The sequence below is a fragment of the Triturus cristatus genome, chromosome 6, assembly GCF_964204655.1.
Source record: "Triturus cristatus chromosome 6, aTriCri1.1, whole genome shotgun sequence".
Lineage (NCBI taxonomy): Eukaryota > Metazoa > Chordata > Amphibia > Caudata > Salamandridae > Triturus > Triturus cristatus.
Window position 1 is genome coordinate 100623930 of NC_140589.1, and position 24786 is coordinate 100648715.

The 24786-nt window shown below is 43.6% G+C and overlaps 21 non-coding genes across 21 annotated transcripts; all 21 read right to left on the reverse strand.

The window, feature by feature from the left end:
* Nucleotides 1-291: 291 nt before the first annotated feature.
* TRNAL-UAG (transfer RNA leucine (anticodon UAG)) lies at nt 292-374 on the reverse strand. Its single transcript has one exon. It is a non-coding gene; the product is annotated as a tRNA-Leu (tRNA).
* Nucleotides 375-1667: 1293 nt separating this feature from the next.
* On the reverse strand, nt 1668-1750 carry TRNAL-CAG (transfer RNA leucine (anticodon CAG)). Its single transcript has one exon. It is a non-coding gene; the product is annotated as a tRNA-Leu (tRNA).
* A 632-nt stretch (nt 1751-2382) lies between these two features.
* On the reverse strand, nt 2383-2465 carry TRNAL-UAG (transfer RNA leucine (anticodon UAG)). The gene has a single exon. It is a non-coding gene; the product is annotated as a tRNA-Leu (tRNA).
* A 1293-nt stretch (nt 2466-3758) lies between these two features.
* On the reverse strand, nt 3759-3841 carry TRNAL-CAG (transfer RNA leucine (anticodon CAG)). The gene has a single exon. It is a non-coding gene; the product is annotated as a tRNA-Leu (tRNA).
* Nucleotides 3842-5573: 1732 nt separating this feature from the next.
* TRNAL-AAG (transfer RNA leucine (anticodon AAG)) lies at nt 5574-5656 on the reverse strand. Its single transcript has one exon. It is a non-coding gene; the product is annotated as a tRNA-Leu (tRNA).
* Nucleotides 5657-5842: 186 nt separating this feature from the next.
* Nucleotides 5843-5925, reverse strand: TRNAL-CAG (transfer RNA leucine (anticodon CAG)). Its single transcript has one exon. It is a non-coding gene; the product is annotated as a tRNA-Leu (tRNA).
* A 632-nt stretch (nt 5926-6557) lies between these two features.
* Nucleotides 6558-6640, reverse strand: TRNAL-UAG (transfer RNA leucine (anticodon UAG)). Its single transcript has one exon. It is a non-coding gene; the product is annotated as a tRNA-Leu (tRNA).
* Nucleotides 6641-7664: 1024 nt separating this feature from the next.
* Nucleotides 7665-7747, reverse strand: TRNAL-AAG (transfer RNA leucine (anticodon AAG)). Its single transcript has one exon. It is a non-coding gene; the product is annotated as a tRNA-Leu (tRNA).
* Nucleotides 7748-7933: 186 nt separating this feature from the next.
* On the reverse strand, nt 7934-8016 carry TRNAL-CAG (transfer RNA leucine (anticodon CAG)). Its single transcript has one exon. It is a non-coding gene; the product is annotated as a tRNA-Leu (tRNA).
* Nucleotides 8017-10024: 2008 nt separating this feature from the next.
* Nucleotides 10025-10107, reverse strand: TRNAL-CAG (transfer RNA leucine (anticodon CAG)). Its single transcript has one exon. It is a non-coding gene; the product is annotated as a tRNA-Leu (tRNA).
* A 774-nt stretch (nt 10108-10881) lies between these two features.
* TRNAL-UAG (transfer RNA leucine (anticodon UAG)) lies at nt 10882-10964 on the reverse strand. Its single transcript has one exon. It is a non-coding gene; the product is annotated as a tRNA-Leu (tRNA).
* Nucleotides 10965-11989: 1025 nt separating this feature from the next.
* TRNAL-AAG (transfer RNA leucine (anticodon AAG)) lies at nt 11990-12072 on the reverse strand. The gene has a single exon. It is a non-coding gene; the product is annotated as a tRNA-Leu (tRNA).
* A 186-nt stretch (nt 12073-12258) lies between these two features.
* TRNAL-CAG (transfer RNA leucine (anticodon CAG)) lies at nt 12259-12341 on the reverse strand. Its single transcript has one exon. It is a non-coding gene; the product is annotated as a tRNA-Leu (tRNA).
* Nucleotides 12342-12973: 632 nt separating this feature from the next.
* On the reverse strand, nt 12974-13056 carry TRNAL-UAG (transfer RNA leucine (anticodon UAG)). Its single transcript has one exon. It is a non-coding gene; the product is annotated as a tRNA-Leu (tRNA).
* A 1025-nt stretch (nt 13057-14081) lies between these two features.
* Nucleotides 14082-14164, reverse strand: TRNAL-AAG (transfer RNA leucine (anticodon AAG)). The gene has a single exon. It is a non-coding gene; the product is annotated as a tRNA-Leu (tRNA).
* Nucleotides 14165-14350: 186 nt separating this feature from the next.
* Nucleotides 14351-14433, reverse strand: TRNAL-CAG (transfer RNA leucine (anticodon CAG)). The gene has a single exon. It is a non-coding gene; the product is annotated as a tRNA-Leu (tRNA).
* Nucleotides 14434-15065: 632 nt separating this feature from the next.
* Nucleotides 15066-15148, reverse strand: TRNAL-UAG (transfer RNA leucine (anticodon UAG)). The gene has a single exon. It is a non-coding gene; the product is annotated as a tRNA-Leu (tRNA).
* Nucleotides 15149-16442: 1294 nt separating this feature from the next.
* On the reverse strand, nt 16443-16525 carry TRNAL-CAG (transfer RNA leucine (anticodon CAG)). Its single transcript has one exon. It is a non-coding gene; the product is annotated as a tRNA-Leu (tRNA).
* Nucleotides 16526-18264: 1739 nt separating this feature from the next.
* On the reverse strand, nt 18265-18347 carry TRNAL-AAG (transfer RNA leucine (anticodon AAG)). Its single transcript has one exon. It is a non-coding gene; the product is annotated as a tRNA-Leu (tRNA).
* A 186-nt stretch (nt 18348-18533) lies between these two features.
* On the reverse strand, nt 18534-18616 carry TRNAL-CAG (transfer RNA leucine (anticodon CAG)). Its single transcript has one exon. It is a non-coding gene; the product is annotated as a tRNA-Leu (tRNA).
* A 1739-nt stretch (nt 18617-20355) lies between these two features.
* On the reverse strand, nt 20356-20438 carry TRNAL-AAG (transfer RNA leucine (anticodon AAG)). Its single transcript has one exon. It is a non-coding gene; the product is annotated as a tRNA-Leu (tRNA).
* Between the last annotated feature and the right edge of the window lie 4348 nt (nt 20439-24786).

A 24786-nucleotide genomic window follows, 5' to 3' on the forward strand; every position in this document is an offset into this window, starting at 1 on the left:
GTGTGCTGGAGTCCAGTTGTCTACCAGATGCATGGCATTCTTCCAAATTTGCAGGGCCCGTCTGGCCAGGGCATACAAGAGCATGACTCTTCCAGATGACCTCTTACATGGGTCCTATGCTCATTTGGTAAGGATTGCGCTTTGTCAGCAAGACGTTATAGAACCTAAATATATGAGAAACCCCATCTCTCTTGACAAGAGGAGAACGGAATAACGTGCCAGGTGAAGACCAACAGATGCAACTTCCATCAGATGTTAACCTGATAAAGGAGATTAAATCTCCAAAAGGCATGTCAGAAGTGGGATTCGAACCCACGCCTCCAAAGGAGACTGTGGCCTAAACACAGCACCTTAGACCTCTCGGCCATCCTGACAGTATAGGCTTTTAAGAAATGAATAAAAGTTACTCAGAAACGTCTACCTCCATGCAAGCCTGAAATAATTTAAACCTTCAAACACAAGGTGCAACTTTATGCACAGGACAATAAACACAGAAGAACACATACGAAAGCACTTTATTTCACAGGTATACAGTTTTCATGCTTTTAGAACACCACATACCTCTCACCAGCTATTTAAGGTCCTGTATCCGACTCACAACATTTCCTTGCCTGCGACCTCTCTCTCTACACAAACAACTACAGCACAGGAAGTAGGAAGGCAATAGGTGGGGCAGTTTATGCAAATTTATGCTGCCAATGTACCTTGCAGATTCATGCAGGATTTCTAGATCCTTGCTGGATACAAGAGAGTAGGCCTTGTTCCAGATAAACTATCCCTAGCAGGGAAAGTCTGAGCACAGGCACTCTTTTGCTCTTTAGCCCCTGGCCTGGGACTCACCCTCACTTGCTGAGGCGTGAAATTCTGCATACCAACTTTGCACAGAAGGTATGTTTGTGGTTGTTTGGGGATGGGTGGGAGGTCAAGAGCAGGAAAAAGCAGGTCTCCTTCACTACTAGACTCCTCTTCTATGCATCCCTGCCATTCACTCACTCTGTCTTTGTTTCATTCTCTTCTTCCACAACACTCCTTCTCACTCACTCGCTCTATCACTTGTATTTTTGCCCTTGCTCTGCATTCTATAGTGGAAACATCTCTTGAATGAAGCATCTGAAAATGACGTGACATAAAATTTAAAACCTCCTTATTGGAAACCTAAAACATCACAAGACTTAATGTAACCCATTTCTTTCATAAAAAAGATTTTTAAAGTACCCCACAAAAGAAATATAAAACACCACGAGTGCTAGAAGAATATTACATTAACGTTAAAGATAGAATAGGGCAAATGCATTTGCAGTTGAAACTGAAGTTTGGTACTTATTCAGATATTATTTACATTGCCAATTTTTAGCTGAGATTCTAAAGGAACTGAGAGAGAAAATGGAATTCAAGTTTTGTCAGAAGTGGGATTTGATCCCACGCCTCCAGGAAAGACTGCGGCCTTAACTCAGCGCCTTAGACCACTCGGCCATCCTGACCCCATGCTGCTTTTTCATCTAAAGGGTGAGAAAGATATTAGGAACCAAAAAATGCACAGAGCTTAGGCCAATAGTGGCTAGAGCAAGAAAAAAACTCACTGCACTCTTCCAAGAAGACAATCCTATAAGCCACTGCGAGAGAAATGATCATATTTCTCAAGAAGAAAAGTAGAGTAAACACAGGACTGTCAGAAGTGGGATTTGAACCCACGCCTCCAGAGGAGACTGCGACCTGAACGCAGCGCCTTAGACCACTCGGCCATCCTGACTTGCTTTCCCAGCATCTTCCAGAGGCCAGACAGCCATGCAGGTGAGGTAGTGAAAAGGAATGCCCTCAATTTATTTATCCTATTATATGCACTTCCAACAGATCTTTGAACAATCTGTACAGAGCAGGACCTATGGAGAACTCTTTAGAACTTTGAGGCGAACAAAGAGAAAGTGCTATTCACCAGCCACTTGAACGGCTCAAAGCTGCTTTGAAATTGAGACAATAGCCACCTCTTGGCTGGCTAAAGCAATTTCAACAAGGGATCTCAAAGTCACAACATAGGGTGGAGTATGCAAATTTAAGCAGCCCCTGATCAAAGCCCTAAGGAAATTGCTGTAAGTGTGCTGGAGTCCAGTTGTCTACCAGATGCATGGCATTCTTCCAAATTTGCAGGGCCCGTCTGGCCAGGGCATACAAGAGCATGACTCTTCCAGATGACCTCTTACATGGGTCCTATGCTCATTTGGTAAGGATTGCGCTTTGTCAGCAAGACGTTATAGAACCTAAATATATGAGAAACCCCATCTCTCTTGACAAGAGGAGAACGGAATAACGTGCCAGGTGAAGACCAACAGATGCAACTTCCATCAGATGTTAACCTGATAAAGGAGATTAAATCTCCAAAAGGCATGTCAGAAGTGGGATTCGAACCCACGCCTCCAAAGGAGACTGTGGCCTAAACACAGCACCTTAGACCTCTCGGCCATCCTGACAGTATAGGCTTTTAAGAAATGAATAAAAGTTACTCAGAAACGTCTACCTCCATGCAAGCCTGAAATAATTTAAACCTTCAAACACAAGGTGCAACTTTATGCACAGGACAATAAACACAGAAGAACACATACGAAAGCACTTTATTTCACAGGTATACAGTTTTCATGCTTTTAGAACACCACATACCTCTCACCAGCTATTTAAGGTCCTGTATCCGACTCACAACATTTCCTTGCCTGCGACCTCTCTCTCTACACAAACAACTACAGCACAGGAAGTAGGAAGGCAATAGGTGGGGCAGTTTATGCAAATTTATGCTGCCAATGTACCTTGCAGATTCATGCAGGATTTCTAGATCCTTGCTGGATACAAGAGAGTAGGCCTTGTTCCAGATAAACTATCCCTAGCAGGGAAAGTCTGAGCACAGGCACTCTTTTGCTCTTTAGCCCCTGGCCTGGGACTCACCCTCACTTGCTGAGGCGTGAAATTCTGCATACCAACTTTGCACAGAAGGTATGTTTGTGGTTGTTTGGGGATGGGTGGGAGGTCAAGAGCAGGAAAAAGCAGGTCTCCTTCACTACTAGACTCCTCTTCTATGCATCCCTGCCATTCACTCACTCTGTCTTTGTTTCATTCTCTTCTTCCACAACACTCCTTCTCACTCACTCGCTCTATCACTTGTATTTTTGCCCTTGCTCTGCATTCTATAGTGGAAACATCTCTTGAATGAAGCATCTGAAAATGACGTGACATAAAATTTAAAACCTCCTTATTGGAAACCTAAAACATCACAAGACTTAATGTAACCCATTTCTTTCATAAAAAAGATTTTTAAAGTACCCCACAAAAGAAATATAAAACACCACGAGTGCTAGAAGAATATTACATTAACGTTAAAGATAGAATAGGGCAAATGTATTTGCAGTTGAAACTGAAGTTTGGTACTTATTCAGATATTATTTACATTGCCAATTTTTAGCTGAGATTCTAAAGGAACTGAGAGAGAAAATGGAATTCAAGTTTTGTCAGAAGTTGGATTTGAACCCACGCCTCCAGGAGAGACTGCGGCCTTAACGCATCGCCTTCGACCACTGGGCCATCCTGACCGCATGCTGCTTTTTCATCTAAAGGGTGAGAAATATATTAGGAACCAAAAAATGCACAGAGCTTAGGCCAATAGTGGCTAGAGCAAGAAAAAAACTCACTGCACTCTTCCAAGAAGACAATCCTATAAGCCACTGCGAGGTAAATGATCATATTTCTCAAGAAAAAAAGTAGAGTAAACACAGTACTGTCAGAAGTGGGATTTGAACCCACGCCTCCAGAGGAGTCTGCGACCTGAACGCAGCGCCTTAGACCACTCGGCTATCCTGACTTGCTTTCCCAGCATCTTCCAGAGGCCAGACAGCCATGCAGGTGAGGTACTGAAAAGGAATGCCCTCAATTTATTTATCCTATTATATGCACTTCCAACAGATCTTTGAACAATCTGTACAGAGCAGGACCTATGAGAACTCTTTAGAACTTTGAGGCAAACAAAGAGAAAGTGCTATTCACCAGCCACTTGAACGGCTCAAAGCTGCTTTGAAATTGAGACAATAGCCACCTCTTGGCTGGCTAAAGCAATTTCAACAAGGGATCTCAAAGTCACAACATAGGGTGGAGTATGCAAATTTAAGCAGCCCCTGATCAAAGCCCTGAGGAAATTGCTGTAAGTGTGCTGGAGTCCAGTTGTCTACCAGATGCATGGCATTCTTCCAAATTTGCAGGGCCCGTCTGGCCAGGGCATACAAGAGCATGACTCTTCCAGATGACCTCTTACATGGGTCCTATGCTCATTTGGTAAGGATTGCGCTTTGTCAGCAAGACGTTATAGAACCTAAATATATGAGAAACCCCATCTCTCTTGACAAGAGGAGAACGGAATAACGTGCCAGGTGAAGACCAACAGATGCAACTTCCATCAGATGTTAACCTGATAAAGGAGATTAAATCTCCAAAATGCATGTCAGAAGTGGGATTCGAACCCACGCCTCCAAAGGAGACGGTGGCCTAAACACAGCAACTTAGACCTCTCGGCCATCCTGACAGTATAGGCTTTTAAGAAATGAATAAAAGTTACTCAGAAACGTCTACCTCCATGCAAGCCTGAAATAATTTAAACCTTCAAACACAAGGTGCAACTTTATGCACAGGACAATAAACACAGAAGAACACATACGAAATCACTTTATTTCACAGGTATACAGTTTTCATGCTTTTAGAACACCACATACCTCTCACCAGCTATTTAGGGTCCTGTATCCGACTCACAACATTTCCTTGCCTGCGACCTCTCTCTCTACACAAACAACTACAGCACAGGAAGTAGGAAGGCAATAGGTGGGGCAGTTTATGCAAATTTATGCTGCCAATGTGCCTTGCAGATTCATGCAGGATTTCTAGATCCTTGCTGGATACAAGAGAGTAGGCCTTGTTCCAGATAAACTATCCCTAGCAGGGAAAGTCTGAGCACAGGCACTCTTTTGCTCTTTAGCCCCTGGCCTGGGACTCACCCTCACTTGCTGAGGCGTGAAATTCTGCATACCAACTTTGCACAGAAGGTATGTTTGTGGTTGTTTGGGGATGGGTGGGAGGTCAAGAGCAGGGAAAAGCAGGTCTCCTTCACTACTAGACTCCTCTTCTATGCCTCCCTGCCATTCACTCACTCTGTCTTTGTTTCATTCTCTCCTTCCACAACACTCCTTCTCACTCACTCGCTCTATCACTTGTATTTTTGCCCTTGCTCTGCATTCTATAGTGGAAACATCTCTTGAATGAAGCATCTGACAATGACGTGACATAAAATTTAAAACCTCCTTATTGGAAACCTAAAACATCACAAGACTTAATGTAACCCATTTCTTTCATAAAAAAGATTTTTAAAGTACCCCACAAAAGAAATATAAAACACCACGAGTGCTAGAAGAATATTACATTAACGTTAAAGATAGAATAGGGCAAATGCATTTGAGACTGAAGTTTGGTACTTATTCAGATATTATTTACATTGCCAATTTTTAGCTGAGATTCTAAAGGAACTGAGAGAGAAAATGGAATTCAAGTTTTGTCAGAAGTGGGATTCGAACCCACGCCTCCATGAGAGACTGCGGCCTTAACGCAGCGCCTTAGACCACTCGGCCATCCTGACCCCATGCTGCTTTTTCATCTAAAGTGAGAGAAAGATATTAGGAACCAAAAAATGCACAGAGCTTAGGCCAATAGTGGCTAGAGCAAGAAAAAAACTCACTGCACTCTTCCAAGAAGACAATCCTATAAGCCACTGCGAGGGAAATTATCATATTTCTCAAGAAAAAAAGTAGAGTAAACACAGGACTGTCAGAAGTGGGATTTGAACCCACGCCTCCAGAGGAGACTGCGACCTGAACGCAGCGCCTTAGACCACTCGGCCATCCGGACTTGCTTTCCCAGCATCTACCAGAGGCCAAACAGCCATGCAGGTGAGGTACTGAAAAGGAATGCCCTCAATTTACTTATCCTATTATATGCACTTCCAACAGATCTTTGAACAATCTGTACAGAGCAGGACCTATGGAGAACTCTTTAGAACTTTGAGGCGAACAAAGAGAAAGTGCTATTCACCAGCCACTTGAACGGCTCAAAGCTGCTTTGAAATTGAGACAATAGCCACCTCTTGGCTGGCTAAAGCAATTTTAACAAAGGATCTCAAAGTCACAACATAGGGTGGAGTATGCAAATTTAAGCAGCCCCTGATCAAAGCCCTAAGGAAATTGCTGTAAGTGTGCTGGAGTCCAGTTGTCTACCAGATGCATGGCATTCTTCCAAATTTGCAGGGCCCGTCTGGCCAGGGCATACAAGAGCATGACTCTTCCAGATGACCTCTTACATGGGTCCTATGCTCATTTGGTAAGGATTGCGCTTTGTCAGCAAGACGTTATAGAACCTAAATATATGAGAAACCCCATCTCTCTTGACAAGAGGAGAACGGAATAACCTGCCAGGTGAAGACCAACAGATGCAACTTCCATCAGATGTTAACCTGATAAAGGAGATTAAATCTCCAAAAAGCATGCCAGAAGTGGGATTCGAACCCACGCCTCCAAAGGAGACTGTGGCCTAAACACAGCACCTTAGACCTCTCGGCCATCCTGACAGTATAAGCTTTTAAGAAATGAATAAAAGTTACTCAGAAACGTCTACCTCCATGCAAGCCTGAAATAATTTAAACCTTCAAACACAAGGTGCAACTTTATGCACAGGACAATAAACACAGAAGAACACATACGAAAGCACTTTATTTCACAGGTATACAGTTTTCATGCTTTTAGAACACCACATACCTCTCACCAGCTATTTAGGGTCCTGTATCCGACTCACAACATTTCCTTGCCTGCGACCTCTCTCTCTACACAAACAACTACAGCACAGGAAGTAGGAAGGCAATAGGTGGGGCAGTTTATGCAAATTTATGCTGCCAATGTACCTTGCAGATTCATGCAGGATTTCTAGATCCTTGCTGGATACAAGAGAGTAGGCCTTGTTCCAGATAAACTATCCCTAGCAGGGAAAGTCTGAGCACAGGCACTCTTTTGCTCTTTAGCCCCTGGCCTGGGACTCACCCTCACTTGCTGAGGCGTGAAATTCTGCATACCAACTTTGCACAGAAGGTATGTTTGTGGTTGTTTGGGGATGGGTGGGAGGTCAAGAGCAGGGAAAAGCAGGTCTCCTTCACTACTAGACTCCTCTTCTATGCATCCCTGCTATTCACTCACTCTGTCTTTGTTTCATTCTCTTCTTCCACAACACTCCTTCTCACTCACTCGCTCTATCACTTGTATTTTTGCCCTTGCTCTGCATTCTATAGTGGAAACATCTCTTGAATGAAGCATCTGAAAATGACGTGACATAAAATTTAAAACCTCCTTATTGGAAACCTAAAACATCACAAGACTTAATGTAACCCATTTCTTTCATAAAAAAGATTTTTAAAGTACCCCACAAAAGAAATATAAAACACCACGAGTGCTAGAAGAATATTACATTAACGTTAAAGATAGAATAGGGCAAATGCATTTGCAGTTGAAACTGAAGTTTGGTACTTATTCAGATATTATTTACATTGCCAATTTTTAGCTGAGATTCTAAAGGAACTGAGAGAGAAAATGGAATTCAAGTTTTGTCAGAAGCGGGATTCGAACCCACGCCTCCATGAGAGACTGCGGCCTTAACGCAGCGCCTTAGACCACTCGGCCATCCTGACCCCATGCTGCTTTTTCATCTAAAGGGTGAGAAAGATATTAGGAACCAAAAAATGCACAGAGCTTAGGCCAATAGTGGCTAGAGCAAGAAAAAAACTCACTGCACTCTTCCAAGAAGACAATCCTATAAGCCACTGCGAGGGAAATGATCATATTTCTCAAGAAAAAAAGGAGAGTAAACACAGGACTGTCAGAAGTGGGATTTGAACCCACGCCTCCAGAGGAGACTGCGACCTGAACGCAGCGCCTTAGACCACTCGGCCATCCTGACTTGCTTTCGCAGCATCTTCCAGAGGCCAAACAGCCATGCAGGTGAGGTACTGAAAAGGAATGCCCTCAATTTACTTATCCTATTACATGCACTTCCAACAGATCTTTGAACAATCTGTACAGAGCAGGACCTATGGAGAACTCTTTAGAACTTTGAGGCGAACAAAGAGAAAGTGCTATTCACCAGCCACTTGAACGGCTCAAAGCTGCTTTGAAATTGAGACAATAGCCACCTCTTGGCTGGCTAAAGCAATTTCAACAAAGGATCTCAAAGTCACAACATAGGGTGGAGTATGCAAATTTAAGCAGCCCCTGATCAAAGCCCTAAGGAAATTGCTGTAAGTGTGCTGGAGTCCAGTTGTCTACCAGATGCATGGCATTCTTCCAAATTGGCAGGGCCCGTCTGGCCAGGGCATACAAGAGCATGACTCTTCCAGATGACCTCTTACATGGGTCCTATGCTCATTTGGTAAGGATTGCGCTTTGTCAGCAAGACGTTATAGAACCTAAATATATGAGAAACCCCATCTCTCTTGACAAGAGGAGAACGGAATAACGTGCCAGGTGAAGACCAACAGATGCAACTTCCATCAGATGTTAACCTGATAAAGGAGATTAAATCTCCAAAAGGCATGCCAGAAGTGGGATTCGAACCCATGCCTCCAAAGGAGACTGTGGCCTAAACACAGCACCTTAGACCTCTCGGCCATCCTGACAGTATAGGCTTTTAAGAAATGAATAAAAGTTACTCAGAAACGTCTACCTCCATGCAAGCCTGAAATAATTTAAACCTTCAAACACAAGGTGCAACTTTATGCACAGGACAATAAACACAGAAGAACACATACAAAAGCACTTTATTTCACAGGTATACAGTTTTCATGCTTTTAGAACACCACATACCTCTCACCAGCTATTTAGGGTCCTGTATCCGACTCACAACATTTCCTTGCCTGCGACCTCTCTCTCTACACAAACAACTACAGCACAGGAAGTAGGAAGGCAATAGGTGGGGCAGTTTATGCAAATTTATGCTGCCAATGTGCCTTGCAGATTCATGCAGGATTTCTAGATCCTTGCTGGATACAAGAGAGTAGGCCTTGTTCCAGATAAACTATCCCTAGCAGGGAAAGTCTGAGCACAGGCACTCTTTTGCTCTTTAGCCCCTGGCCTGGGACTCACCCTCACTTGCTGAGGCGTGAAATTCTGCATACCAACTTTGCACAGAAGGTATGTTTGTGGTTGTTTGGGGATGGGTGGGAGGTCAAGAGCAGGGAAAAGCAGGTCTCCTTCACTACTAGACTCCTCTTCTATGCCTCCCTGCTATTCACTCACTCTGTCTTTGTTTCATTCTCTCCTTCCACAATACTCCTTCTCACTCACTCGCTCTATCACTTGTATTTTTGCCCTTGCACTGCATTCTATAGTGGAAACATCTCTTGAATGAAGCATCTGAAAATGACGTGACATAAAATTTAAAACCTCCTTATTGGAAACCTAAAAAATCACAAGACTTAATGTAACCCATTTCTTTCATAAAAAAGATTTTTAAAGTACCCCACAAAAGAAATATAAAACACCACGAGTGCTAGAAGAATATTACATTAACGTTAAAGATAGAATAGGGCAAATGCATTTGCAGTTGAAACTGAAGTTTGGTACTTATTCAGATATTATTTACATTGCCAATTTTTAGCTGCGATTCTAAAGGAACTGAGAGAGAAAATGGAATTCAAGTTTTGTCAGAAGTGGGATTTGATCCCACGCCTCCAGGAGAGACTGCAGCCTTAACTCAGCGCCTTAGACCACTCGGCCATCCTGACCCCATGCTGCTTTTTCATCTAAAGGGTGAGAAAGATATTAGGAACCAAAAAATGCACAGAGCTTAGGCCAATAGTGGCTAGAGCAAGAAAAAAACTCACTGCACTCTTCCAAGAAGACAATCCTATAAGCCACTGTGAGGGAAATGATCATATTTCTCAAGAAAAAAAGTAGAGTAAACACAGGACTGTCAGAAGTGGGATTTGAACCCACGCCTCCAGAGGAGACTGCGACCTGAACGCAGCGCCTTAGACCACTCGGCCATCCTGACTTGCTTTCCCAGCATCTTCCAGAGGCCAGACAGCCATGCAGGTGAGGTAGTGAAAAGGAATGCCCTCAATTTATTTATCCTATTATATGCACTTCCAACAGATCTTTGAACAATCTGTACAGAGCAGGACCTATGGAGAACTCTTTAGAACTTTGAGGCGAACAAAGAGAAAGTGCTATTCACCAGCCACTTGAACGGCTCAAAGCTGCTTTGAAATTGAGACAATAGCCACCTCTTGGCTGGCTAAAGCAATTTCAACAAGGGATCTCAAAGTCACAACATAGGGTGGAGTATGCAAATTTAAGCAGCCCCTGATCAAAGCCCTAAGGAAATTGCTGTAAGTGTGCTGGAGTCCAGTTGTCTACCAGATGCATGGCATTCTTCCAAATTTGCAGGGGCCGTCTGGCCAGGGCATACAAGAGCATGACTCTTCCAGATGACCTCTTACATGGGTCCTATGCTCATTTGGTAAGGATTGCGCTTTGTCAGCAAGACGTTATAGAACCTAAATATATGAGAAACCCCATCTCTCTTGACAAGAGGAGAACGGAATAACGTGCCAGGTGAAGACCAACAGATGCAACTTCCATCAGATGTTAACCTGATAAAGGAGATTAACCCCTTCCATGCTGCGCAAATTCCGCCGCTGTGCTGACGGAATCTTGCGCGGGTGTGGTCATGACGGAACGGTTCCGTCATGAGCACAGCTCAACCGTGGCTCATGACGGAACCGTTCCGTCATGAGCACCGAAGGGGTTAAATCTCCAAAAGGCATGTCAGAAGTGGGATTCGAACCCACGCCTCCAAAGGAGACTGTGGCCTAAACACAGCACCTTAGACCTCTCGGCCATCCTGACAGTATAGGCTTTTAAGAAATGAATAAAAGTTACTCAGAAACGTCTACCTCCATGCAAGCCTGAAATATTTTAAACCTTCAAACACAAGGTGCAACTTTATGCACAGGACAATAAACACAGAAGAACACATACGAAAGCACTTTATTTCACAGGTATACAGTTTTCATGCTTTTAGAACACCACATACCTCTCACCAGCTATTTAAGGTCCTGTATCCGACTCACAACATTTCCTTGCCTGCGACCTCTCTCTCTACACAAACAACTACAGCACAGGAAGTAGGAAGGCAATAGGTGGGGCAGTTTATGCAAATTTATGCTGCCAATGTGCCTTGCAGATTCATGCAGGATTTCTAGATCCTTGCTGGATACAAGAGAGTAGGCCTTGTTCCAGATAAACTATCCCTAGCAGGGAAAGTCTGAGCACAGGCACTCTTTTGCTCTTTAGCCCCTGGCCTGGGACTCACCCTCACTTGCTGAGGCGTGAAATTCTGCATACCAACTTTGCACAGAAGGTATGTTTGTGGTTGTTTGAGGGATGGGTGGGAGGTCAAGAGCAGGGAAAAGCAGGTCTCCTTCACTACTAGACTACTCTTCTATGCCTCCCTGCCGTTCACTCACTCTGTCTTTGTTTCATTCTCTCCTTCCACAACACTCCTTCTCACTCACTCGCTCTATCACTTGTATTTTTGCCCTTGCTCTGCATTCTATAGTGGAAACATCTCTTGAATGAAGCATCTGAAAATGACGTGACATAAAATTTAAAACCTCCTTATTGGAAACCTAAAACATCACAAGACTTAATGTAACCCATTTCTTTCATAAAAAAGATTTTTAAAGTACCCCACAAAAGAAATATAAAACACCACGAGTGCTAGAAGAATATTACATTAATGTTAAAGATAGAATAGGGCAAATGCATTTGCAGTTGAAACTGAAGTTTGGTACTTATTCAGATATTATTTACATTGCCAATTTTTAGCTGAGATTCTAAAGGAACTGAGAGAGAAAATGGAATTCAAGTTTTGTCAGAAGTGGGATTCGAACCCACGCCTCCATAAGAGACTGCGGCCTTAACGCAGCGCCTTAGACCACTCGGCCATCCTGACCCCATGCTGCTTTTTCATCTAAAGGGTGAGAAAGATATTAGGAACCAAAAAATGCACAGAGCTTAGGCCAATAGTGGCTAGAGCAAGAAAAAAACTCACTGCACTCTTCCAAGAAGACAATCCTATAAGCCACTGCGAGGGAAATGATCATATTTCTCAAGAAAAAAAGTAGAGTAAACACAGGACTGTCAGAAGTGGGATTTGAACCCACGCCTCCAGAGGAGACTGCGACCTGAACGCAGCGCCTTAGACCACTCGGCCATCCTGACTTGCTTTCCCAGCATCTTCCAGAGGCCAAACAGCCATGCAGGTGAGGTACTGAAAAGGAATGCCCTCAATTTACTTATCCTATTATATGCACTTCCAACAGATCTTTGAACAATCTGTACAGAGCAGGACCTATGGAGAACTCTTTAGAACTTTGAGGCGAACAAAGAGAAAGTGCTATTCACCAGCCACTTGAACGGCTCAAAGCTGCTTTGAAATTGAGACAATAGCCACCTCTTGGCTGGCTAAAGCAATTTCAACAAGGGATCTCAAAGTCACAACATAGGGTGGAGTATGCAAATTTAAGCAGCCCCTGATCAAAGCCCTAAGGAAATTGCTGTAAGTGTGCTGGAGTCCAGTTGTCTACCAGATGCATGGCATTCTTCCAAATTTGCAGGGCCCGTCTGGCAAGGGCATACAAGAGCATGACTCTTCCAGATGACCTCTTACATGGGTCCTATGCTCATTTGGTAAGGATTGCGCTTTGTCAGCAAGACGTTATAGAACCTAAATATATGAGAAACCCCATCTCTCTTGACAAGAGGAGAACGGAATAACGTGCCAGGTGAAGACCAACAGATGCAACTTCCATCAGATGTTAACCTGATAAAGGAGATTAAATCTCCAAAAGGCATGTCAGAAGTGGGATTCGAACCCACGCCTCCAAAGGAGACTGTGGCCTAAACACAGCACCTTAGACCTCTCGGCCATCCTGACAGTATAGGCTTTTAAGAAATGAATAAAAGTTACTCAGAAACGTCTACCTCCATGCAAGCCTGAAATAATTTAAACCTTCAAACACAAGGTGCAACTTTATGAACAGGACAATAAACACAGAAGAACACATACGAAAGCACTTTATTTCACAGGTATACAGTTTTCATGCTTTTAGAACACCACATACCTCTCACCAGCTATTTAGGGTCCTGTATCCGACTCACAACATTTCCTTGCCTGCGACCTCTCTCTCTACACAAACAACTACAGCACAGGAAGTAGGAAGGCAATAGGTGGGGCAGTTTATGCAAATTTATGCTGCCAATGTGCCTTGCAGATTCATGCAGGATTTTTAGATCCTTGCTGGATACAAGAGAGTAGGCCTTGTTCCAGATAAACTATCCCTAGCAGGGAAAGTCTGTGCACAGGCACTCTTTTGCTCTTTAGCCCCTGGCCTGGGACTCACCCTCACTTGCTGAGGCGTGAAATTCTACATACCAACTTTGCACAGAAGGTATGTTTGTGGTTGTTTGGGGGATGGGTGGGAGGTCAAGAGCAGGGAAAAGCAGGTCTCCTTCACTACTAGACTACTCTTCTATGCCTCCCTGCCGTTCACTCACTCTGTCTTTGTTTCATTCTCTCCTTCCACAACACTCCTTCTCACTCACTCGCTCTATCACTTGTATTTTTGCCCTTGCTCTGCATTCTATAGTGGAAACATCTCTTGAATGAAGCATCTGAAAATGACGTGACATAAAATTTAAAACCTCCTTATTGGAAACCTAAAACATCACAAGACTTAATGTAACCCATTTCTTTCATAAAAAAGATTTTTAAAGTACCCCACAAAAGAAATATAAAACACCACGAGTGCTAGAAGAATATTACATTAATGTTAAAGATAGAATAGGGCAAAAGCATTTGCAGTTGAAACTGAAGTTTGGTACTTATTCAGATATTATTTACATTGCCAATTTTTAGCTGAGATTCTAAAGGAACTGAGAGAGAAAATGGAATTCAAGTTTTGTCAGAAGCGGGATTCGAACCCACGCCTCCATGAGAGACTGCGGCCTTAACGCAGCGCCTTAGACCACTCGGCCATCCTGACCCCATGCTGCTTTTTCATCTAAAGGGTGAGAAAGATATTAGGAACCAAAAAATGCACAGAGCTTAGGCCAATAGTGGCTAGAGCAAGAAAAAAACTCACTGCACTCTTCCAAGAAGACAATCCTATAAGCCACTGCGAGGGAAATGATCATATTTCTCAAGAAAAAAAGTAGAGTAAACACAGGACTGTCAGAAGTGGGATTTGAACCCACGCCTCCAGAGGAGACTGCGACCTGAACGCAGCGCCTTAGACCACTCGGCCATCCTGACTTGCTTTCCCAGCATCTTCCAGAGGCCAAACAGCCATGCAGGTGAGGTACTGAAAAGGAATGCCCTCAATTTACTTATCCTATTATATGCACTTCCAACAGATCTTTGAACAATCTGTACAGAGCAGGACCTATGGAGAACTCTTTAGAACTTTGAGGCGAACAAAGAGAAAGTGCTATTCACCAGCCACTTGAACGGCTCAAAGCTGCTTTGAAATTGAGACAATAGCCACCTCTTGGCTGGCTAAAGCAATTTCAACAAGGGATCTCAAAGTCACAACATAGGGTGGAGTATGCAAATTTAAGCAGCCCCTGATCAAAGCCCTAAGGAAATTGCTGTAAGTGTGCTGGAGTCCAGTTGTCTACCAGATGCATGGCATTCTTCCAAATTTGCAGGGCCCGTCTGGCCAGGGCATACAAGAGCATGACTCTTCCAGATGACCTCTTACATGGGTCCTATGCTCATTTGGTAAGGATTGCGCTTTGTCAGCAAGACGTTATAGAACCTAAATATATGAGAAACCCCATCTCTCTTGACAAGAGGAGAACGGAATAACGTGCCAGGTGAAGACCAACAGATGCAACTTCCATCAGATGTTAACCTGATAAAGGAGATTAAATCTCCAAAAGGCATGTCAGAAGTGGGATTCGAACCCACGCCTCCAAAGGAGACTGTGGCCTAAACACAGCACCTTAGACCTCTCGGCCATCCTGACAGTATAGGCTTTTAAGAAATGAATAAAAGTTACTCAGAAACGTCTACCTCCATGCAAGCCTGAAATAATTTAAACCTTCAAACACAAGGTGCAACTTTATGCACAGGACAATAAACACAGAAGAACACATACGAAAGCACTTTATTTCACAGGTATACAGTTTTCATGCTTTTAGAACACCACATACCTCTCACCAGCTATTTAGGGTCCTGTATCCGACTCACAACATTTCCTTGCCTGCGACCTCTCTCTCTACACAAACAACTACAGCACAGGAAGTAGGAAGGCAATAGGTGGGGCAGTTTATGCAAATTTATGCTGCCAATGTGCCTTGCAGATTCATGCAGGATTTCTAGATCCTTGCTGGATACAAGAGAGTAGGCCTTGTTCCAGATAAACTATCCCTAGCAGGGAAAGTCTGTGCACAGGCACTCTTTTGCTCTTTAGCCCCTGGCCTGGGACTCACCCTCACTTGCTGAGGCGTGAAATTCTACATACCAACTTTGCACAGAAGGTATGTTTGTGGTTGTTTGGGGGATGGGTGGGAGGTCAAGAGCAGGGAAAAGCAGGTCTCCTTCACTACTAGACTCCTCTTCTATGCCTCCCTGCTATTCACTCACTCTGTCTTTGTTTCATTCTCTCCTTCCACAACACTCCTTCTCACTCACTCGCTCTATCACTTGTATTTTTGCCCTTGCACTGCATTCTATAGTGGAAACATCTCTTGAATGAAGCATCTGAAAATGACGTGACATAAAATTTAAAACCTCCTTATTGGAAACCTAAAACATCACAAGACTTAATGTAACCCATTTCTTTCATAAAAAAGATTTTTAAAGTACCCCACAAAAGAAATATAAAACACCACGAGTGCTAGAAGAATATTACATTAACGTTAAAGATAGAATAGGGCAAATGCATTTGCAGTTGAACCTGAAGTTTGGTACTTATTCAGATATTATTTACATTGCCAATTTTTAGCTGAGATCCTAAAGGAACTGAGAGAGAAAATGGAATTCAAGTTTTGTCAAAAGTGGGATTTGATCCCACGCCTCCAGGAGAGACAGCGGCCTTAACGCAGCGCCTTAGACCACTCGGCCATCCTGACCCCATGCTGCTTTTTCATCTAAAGGGTGAGAAAGATATTAGGAACCAAAAAATGCACAGAGCTTAGGCCAATAGTGGCTAGAGCAAGGAAAAAACTCACTGCACTCTTCCAAGAAGACAATCCTATAAGCCACTGCGAGGGAAATGATCATATTTCTCAAGAAAAAAATTAGAGTAAACACAGGACTGTCAGAAGTGGGATTTGAACCCACGCCTCCAGAGGAGACTGCGACCTGAACGCAGCGCCTTAGACCACTCGGCCATCCTGACTTGCTTTCCCAGCATCTTCCAGAGGCCAAACAGCCATGCAGGTGAGGTACTGAAAAGGAATGCCCTCAATTTACTTATCCTATTATATGCACTTCCAACAGATCTTTGAACAATCTGTACAGAGCAGGACCTATGGAGAACTCTTTAGAACTTTGAGGCGAACAAAGAGAAAGTGCTATTCACCAGCCACTTGAACGGCTCAAAGCTGCTTTGAAATTGAGACAATAGCCACCTCTTGGCTGGCTAAAGCAATTTCAACAAGGGATCTCAAAGTCACAACATAGGGTGGAGTATGCAAATTTAAGCAGCCCCTGATCAAAGCCCTAAGGAAATTGCTGTAAGTGTGCTGGAGTCCAGTTGTCTACCAGATGCATGGCATTCTTCCAAATTTGCAGGGCCCGTCTGGCCAGGGCATACAAGAGCATGACTCTTCCAGATGACCTCTTACATGGGTCCTATGCTCATTTGGTAAGGATTGCGCTTTGTCAGCAAGACGTTATAGAACCTAAATATATGAGAAACCCCATCTCTCTTGACAAGAGGAGAACGGAATAACGTGCCAGGTGAAGACCAACAGATGCAACTTCCATCAGATGTTAACCTGATAAAGGAGATTAAATCTCCAAAAGGCATGTCAGAAGTGGGATTCGAACCCACGCCTCCAAAGGAGACTGTGGCCTAAACACCGCACCTTAGACCTCTCGGCCATCCTGACAGTATAGGCTTTTAAGAAATGAATAAAAGTTACTCAGAAACGTCTACCTCCATGCAAGCCTGAAATAATTTAAACCTTCAAACACAAGGTGCAACTTTATGCACAGGACAATAAACACAGAAGAACACATACGAAAGCACTTTATTTCACAGGTATACAGTTTTCATGCTTTTAGAACACCACATACCTCTCACCAGCTATTTAGGGTCCTGTATCCGACTCACAACATTTCCTTGCCTGCGACCTCTCTCTCTACACAAACAACTACAGCACAGGAAGTAGGAAGGCAATAGGTGGGGCAGTTTATGCAAATTTATGCTGCCAATGTGCCTTGCAGATTCATGCAGGATTTCTAGATCCTTGCTGGATACAAGAGAGTAGGCCTTGTTCCAGATAAACTATCCCTAGCAGGGAAAGTCTGTGCACAGGCACTCTTTTGCTCTTTAGCCCCTGGCCTGGGACTCACCCTCACTTGCTGAGGCGTGAAATTCTACATACCAACTTTGCACAGAAGGTATGTTTGTGGTTGTTTGGGGATGGGTGGGAGGTCAAGAGCAGGGAAAAGCAGGTCTCCTTCACTACTAGACTCCTCTTCTATGCCTCCCTGCTATTCACTCACTCTGTCTTTGTTTCATTCTCTCCTTCCACAATACTCCTTCTCACTCACTCGCTCTATCACTTGTATTTTTGCCCTTGCACTGCATTCTATAGTGGAAACATCTCTTGAATGAAGCATCTGAAAATGACGTGACATAAAATTTAAAACCTCCTTATTGGAAACCTAAAACATCACAAGACTTAATGTAACCCATTTCTTTCATAAAAAAGATTTTTAAAGTACCCCACAAAAGAAATATAAAACACCACGAGTGCTAGAAGAATATTACATTAACGTTAAAGATAGAATAGGGCAAATGCATTTGCAGTTGAACCTGAAGTTTGGTACTTATTCAGATATTATTTACATTGCCAATTTTTAGCTGAGATTCTAAAGGAACTGAGAGAGAAAATGGAATTCAAGTTTTGTCAAAAGTGGGATTTGATCCCACGCCTCCAGGAGAGACTGCGGCCTTAACGCAGCGCCTTAGACCACTCGGCCATCCTGACCCCATGCTGCTTTTTCATCTAAAGGGTGAGAAAGATATTAGGAACCAAAAAATGCACAGAGCTTAGGCCAATAGTGGCTAGAGCAAGGAAAAAACTCACTGCACTCTTCCAAGAAGACAATCCTATAAGCCACTGCGAGGGAAATGATCATATTTCTCAAGAAAAAAAGTAGAGTAAACACAGGACTGTCAGAAGTGGGATTTGAACCCACGCCTCCAGAGGAGACTGCGACCTGAACGCAGCGCCTTAGACCACTCGGCCATCCTGACTTGCTTTCCCAGCATCTTCCAGAGGCCAGACAGCCATGCAGGTGAGGTACTGAAAAGGAATGCCCTCAATTTATTTATCCTATTATATGCACTTCCAACAGATCTTTGAACAATCTGTACAGAGCAGGACCTATGGAGAACTCTTTAGAACTTTGAGGCGAACAAAGAGAAAGTGCTATTCACCAGCCACTTGAACGGCTCAAAGCTGCTTTGAAATTGAGACAATAGCCACCTCTTGGCTGGCTAAAGCAATTTCAACAAGGGATCTCAAAGTCACAACATAGGGTGGAGTATGCAAATTTAAGCAGCCCCTGATCAAAGCCCTGAGGAAATTGCTGTAAGTGTGCTGGAGTCCAGTTGTCCACCAGATGAATGGCATTCTTCCAAATTTGCAGGGCCCGTCTGGCCAGGGCATACAAGAGCATGACTCTTCCAGATGACCTCTTACATGGGTCCTATGCTCATTTGGTAAGGATTGCGCTTTGTCAGCAAGACGTTATAGAACCTAAATATATGAGAAACCCCATCTCTCTTGACAAGAGGAGAACGGAATAACGTGCCAGGTGAAGACCAACAGATGCAACTTCCATCAGATGTTAACCTGATAAAGGAGATTAAATCTCCAAAAGGCATGTCAGAAGTGGGATTCGAACCCACGGCTCCAAAGGAGACTGTGGCATAAACACAGCACCTTAGACCTCTCGGCCATCCTGACAGTATAGGCTTCTAAGAAATGAATAAAAGTTACTCAGAAACGTCTACCTCCATGCAAGCCTGAAATAATTTAAACCTTCAAACACAAGGTGCAACTTTATGCACAGGACAATAAACACAGAAGAACACATACGAAAGCACTTTATTTCACAGGTATACAGTTTTCATGCTTTTAGAACACCACATACCTCTCACCAGCTATTTAGGGTCCTGTATCCGACTCACAACATTTCCTTGCCTGCGACCTCTCTCTCTACACAAACAACTACAGCACAGGAAGTAGGAAGGCAATAGGTGGGGCAGTTTATGCAAATTTATGCTGCCAATGTGCCTTGCAGATTCATGCAGGATTTCTAGATCCTTGCTGGATACAAGAGAGTAGGCCTTGTTCCAGATAAACTATCCCTAGCAGGGAAAGTCTGAGCACAGGCACTCTTTTGCTCTTTAGCCCCTGGCCTGGGACTCACCCTCACTTGCTGAGGCGTGAAATTCTGCATACCAACTTTGCACAGAAGGTATGTTTGTGGTTGTTTGGGGATGGGTGGGAGGTCAAGAGCAGGGAAAAGCAGGTCTCCTTCACTACTAGACTACTCTTCTATGCCTCCCTGCCGTTCACTCACTCTGTCTTTGTTTCATTCTCTCCTTCCACAACACTCCTTCTCACTCACTCGCTCTATCACTTGTATTTTTGCCCTTGCTCTGCATTCTATAGTGGAAACATCTCTTGAATGAAGCATCTGAAAATGACGTGACATAAAATTTAAAACCTCCTTATTGGAAACCTAAAACATCACAAGACTTAATGTAACCCATTTCTTTCATAAAAAAGATTTTTAAAGTACCCCACAAAACAAATATAAAACACCACGAGTGCTAGAAGAATATTACATTAACGTTAAAGATAGAATAGGGCAAATGCATTTGCAGTTGAAACTGAAGTTTGGTACTTATTCAGATATTATTTACATTGCCAATTTTTAGCTGAGATTCTAAAGGAACTGAGAGAGAAAATGGAATTCAAGTTTTGTCAGAAGTGGGATTCGAACCCACGCCTCCAGGAGAGACTGCGGCCTTAACGCAGCGCCTTAGACCACTCGGCCATCCTGACCCCATGCTGCTTTTTCATCTAAAGGGTGAGAAAGATATTAGGAACCAAAAAATGCACAGAGCTGAGGGCAATAGTAGCTAGAGGAAGAAAAAAAACTCACTGCACTCTTCCAAGAAGACAATCCTATAAGCCACTGCGAGGGAAATGATCATATTTCTCAAGAAAATAATTAGAGTAAACACAGGACTGTCAGAAGTGGGATTTGAACCCATGCCTCCAGAGGAGACTGCGACCTGAACGCAGCACCTTAGACCACACGGCCATCCTGACTTGCTTTCCCAGCATCTTCCAGAGGCCAGACAGCCATGCAGGTGAGGTACTGAAAAGGAATGCCCTCAATTTATTTATCCTATTATATGCACTTCCAACAGATCTTTGAACAATCTGTACAGAGCAGGACCTATGGAGAACTCTTTAGAACTTTGAGGCGAACAAAGAGAAAGTGCTATTCACCAGCCACTTGAACGGCTCAAAGCTGCTTTGAAATTGAGACAATAGCCACCTCTTGGCTGGCTAAAGCAATTTCAACAAGGTGTGGAAATGTGGATTTTCATGGTCAGTTATGTCCCCTATCTTGGACCCCAACGGTTCTATGTGCATGTCACAAGTACATGTATGTTCCCTCCAGTTCCAGTTATGAAGACGCAAATACATGTGCGTCCACCGTCAACATGTCTTCTGTCAGATCCGCCATGAATAGGCCGGATATTCCATTCCTAAATATGAAAGGCCACCGGCTTTATATGGTTCACTTATGCCATTTTACAGTCCAGGCAAGTAGGCCCTGATTCTGTCATCAAAACTCCTTTTCTCTTCTGCCTCTGAAAGCTCCAGTCTGAGCCTGCATCTGTGACCATGAACTTTGTCTCATTCTCTGCGCGGCTCACGAAGCCTGACATCAGCCTATTCTCTGCCAAGAACTGTATTTCACCTTCGAATTATCTGCTTCCCCCTCAGCCGATGCATTCCTGCCTAGTAGTTTAAGTAAACATTCTTCCAGTCACCAAGCAAAGGGCCCGGCTTCTCTGTCCTCATGCAAGTAATTCATAGCCCTGTTACCATGGAATATTCCTACCCCCTCGCATTCAGTGTAGACACTTAGACGCTTGTACACGCACGCACAGTCAGTATAGAATAGATTCTGTCCGAGAGTCCTTCTTTTGCGGATAACATAGTTCTTTAAACATAGGATGTTAGATATGATTTGGGATTAGGTTGACTTGACCCCCCAGACTTTTCGTCTCCACATGTAGAGCTAATGTCAAGTCCCCTTCACCCCCTAGTTACACGTCAATTACACGTCATGCTGCTGCGCGCGCATCTATGCCAAGTATTATCTTATAGATCCACCTATATATGACATCATAACCAATCATGTTCTTTTTTTACTCCTTATTACACCCATTTTCGGTTACGCAGGTACAACGTCAATTTCCTTATCAATTGTTACGCCTACTGTATTCGCTTCATTGTTATGAATGTACTATAAAAGTTACTTCTTGTCAATAAAGTATGTACTTCACTTCCTGAACCCCCGTGGTGATGGAACTTGGAGCATCCGATTATAATCGATCATTGGAATAAAGCCCATTCCGAAACTCTAATATCACGGATTCTGCCTCTCATTTTACTGAGCTATTTTATTATAATTCTGTATCAAATTCAGTCCCGGTAAAGGAATTTTATTTACCACATGATGGCGCCCGAACAGGGACACTTTCTCATCTCACGCGCCGGCGGTGAGTTGTAGGCCCGGTCTCCTGCCACAGCTGGACGGACAATTACGCGTACCAGCAGGATTTCCTGTATCTCCCTCCGGTCAAGCGGGGGCGACTGAGACTGCGATCAACACCCAGACGAGGCGGTGAGAAGTGCGAAGTATCCCGACCAGAGCCTAGCTGAGAGAGCAAGATCCGAGGTATACAGAGACCCACCAGTTCGAAGTCAAGCCCAGTTTCCGACGAGTCGAGTCGAGTCCAGTCCGGTTCAAGTTCAAGTTACCGAGGCCTTCCGTTTCCGAAGCTACCCGGTGAGTACCATTACTGGGGAGGCATTTCTGACGTGCACATAGGTTGTGCCGGTCAAGACGGGTTTGGGTACACAAATCCGGTCTGCACTGTTTTAGCAGTGTATCTGTACTGTTTAGCAGTATATCAAGTATTCCGAAGTATCTAGTTATTGTCAAGAATTATGCTTGGTGATTAGTTATGCAGACGATCATCATTGTTGTTTATTTTAAAGGTTAAAAATGTTTAATGTTTAATGTTTAATGTGTTAAACGTCTTGCATATTGTGGTATGAATGGTTGTTCATTAGTGTGCTTTTGTATTAAGTGTGTTCAAGATTAAGTATCGGATCAGTTGTCAATATGCCGCTCTTTTCGAAATTAAGACAGATCACTACTAGGAAAGGGGTACTTGAAGAAGCCGTCCCTATTCCTCCTAGGGATACTCCAGGGCACTTCATGTATCACAAACATGGCTTAGACGCTATATTATTTCTTGATTTATGGGTAGACTACACCAAGGGATTACCAGAAAGTCAGAGGTGGCCCGCAGCGGGGACCTGGGATGCAGAATGCATCATGAAAGTCGAGGAAGAGTTATGGAAAAGGAAAGTCAGACAGTCACAGAAAGACGCCGTTGAGTTATGGCGTAAAGAATCTCATAGACGTACAGAAAAAGCACGTAGACAGGAAGAGAAGAGTAAAGAAAGTTCAAATAAAGATCGAGAAAATCTATTAATTGAGGAAGGTATCCGAGTGAAATCAGAACAAGTAGACAGACAAAGAAATGCCCTCATGAATGGTATGTATCCCCTTCTAGCCGAAGGATTACCTAAGGCTACTCCAGAGATACCGAAAGACTTGCCACCCCCATTATTCCCAATTAAGGTACATCCTAAGGGGCATCCTAGAACCGCAGAAGATGTTTTTCTTTCCTCATATTTAGATGACGTAGCTCCCGAGTATGCTAATCCCGCTCCACATAGACCGCATACCAGGGAGGTCCAACGCCAAGATCCGGCACCCGTATCCCTACAGCAACAAATCGAGTCCCAAGTTCCGGCAAGCACATCTGTTTCCGCATCTGTCCCTACAGGTACTTCTATAACTGTGTCCACGCCTATAGTTGCTGTGTCACGTTCGACGAATCCTTTCACACCCGACGCCCCAGATGGGGCCACGGGAGGTGCTACCAATACTTTTTCTACGCCACCTAGAATAAATAAACTTATTTTTCAAGAGTCAGCGCATTCACGTACACCCAAATTCGTAAGTGACCGTGCGCTTAAGGAACTTCTTATAGATTGTAGATATGACCCGGTGACCGGTAAAGAGGACGAAATGATCCTGGCATCATTACGTATCAAGACGAGCCGCAGGGTATTTAGCGAAGTTACCAGGAATGACTGCGCATCTAGATAAAATATACCATTTTGTCCAAACAGGGCGAGATCCAGAATGTATTAACAGAGCTATGGAATACCAGAAAGTAGAGATACAGGGGGAACTGTTACGTTTCCTCATAAACTGTGTGATCAGAAATCAAGACCGACCGGGGGTAGACCCGGATGCAATGCAAATTCTTACAAGATGGAGCCAGAATATATCGGAAGGGAGACACGATAAGCAAAATTGTATAATAGCCATGTGCCGAAAGATCCGTAAAGAAATAGAACGCCTACACGAAGAGAGATTAGAGACAGACGAGTTCGAACAAAGCGAGGAAGAAGGGTCAGGACCGTCCGCAGGACAGTCGGACACCATAGCCTATGTAGGTAGAGGAAGATCTTGTAATAGAAATCAGACTAGATGTCATACTGACTCAATACGTCCGATATGTCCAGACAATAACAAGAATTTCCAAATACCTATAATTAATATAAGGTCTAACGAGCATTCGTTCCAAACCGCCGACAACCTACTCCGAGAACGAAGGGGTTATCATTTTCTCGATTCTATGGATGAACAAGATTTAGCCAGGGCAGCTGTCCATTGGGTGGACAGTCCCGGAAAATATAGTGATGCTACAGTAGTACGCACATTTTTGAATCTTACCCCAGATGAACAGAGGTTAGCTGGGATTTATATGATTCAGCAACTCATTATACTATATCGGAGTCAGCATTCGGACCCTGGTCCCTTACCTGACATATTGACTGAATTGCTTATGAATAAATGGAGAGGTCCAGGTACTGAATTAATTAAAGAAATTCTAGTATCAAGAAAGCAGTATATTCTTTTTGTATGCTCAGAGCATGCCTCATTGTCCGGCAAGGAAAGACCCACGTATCACATGGATAGACAGAATCCCTTACGAGAAGTACACCCAATAAAAGGCGAGGA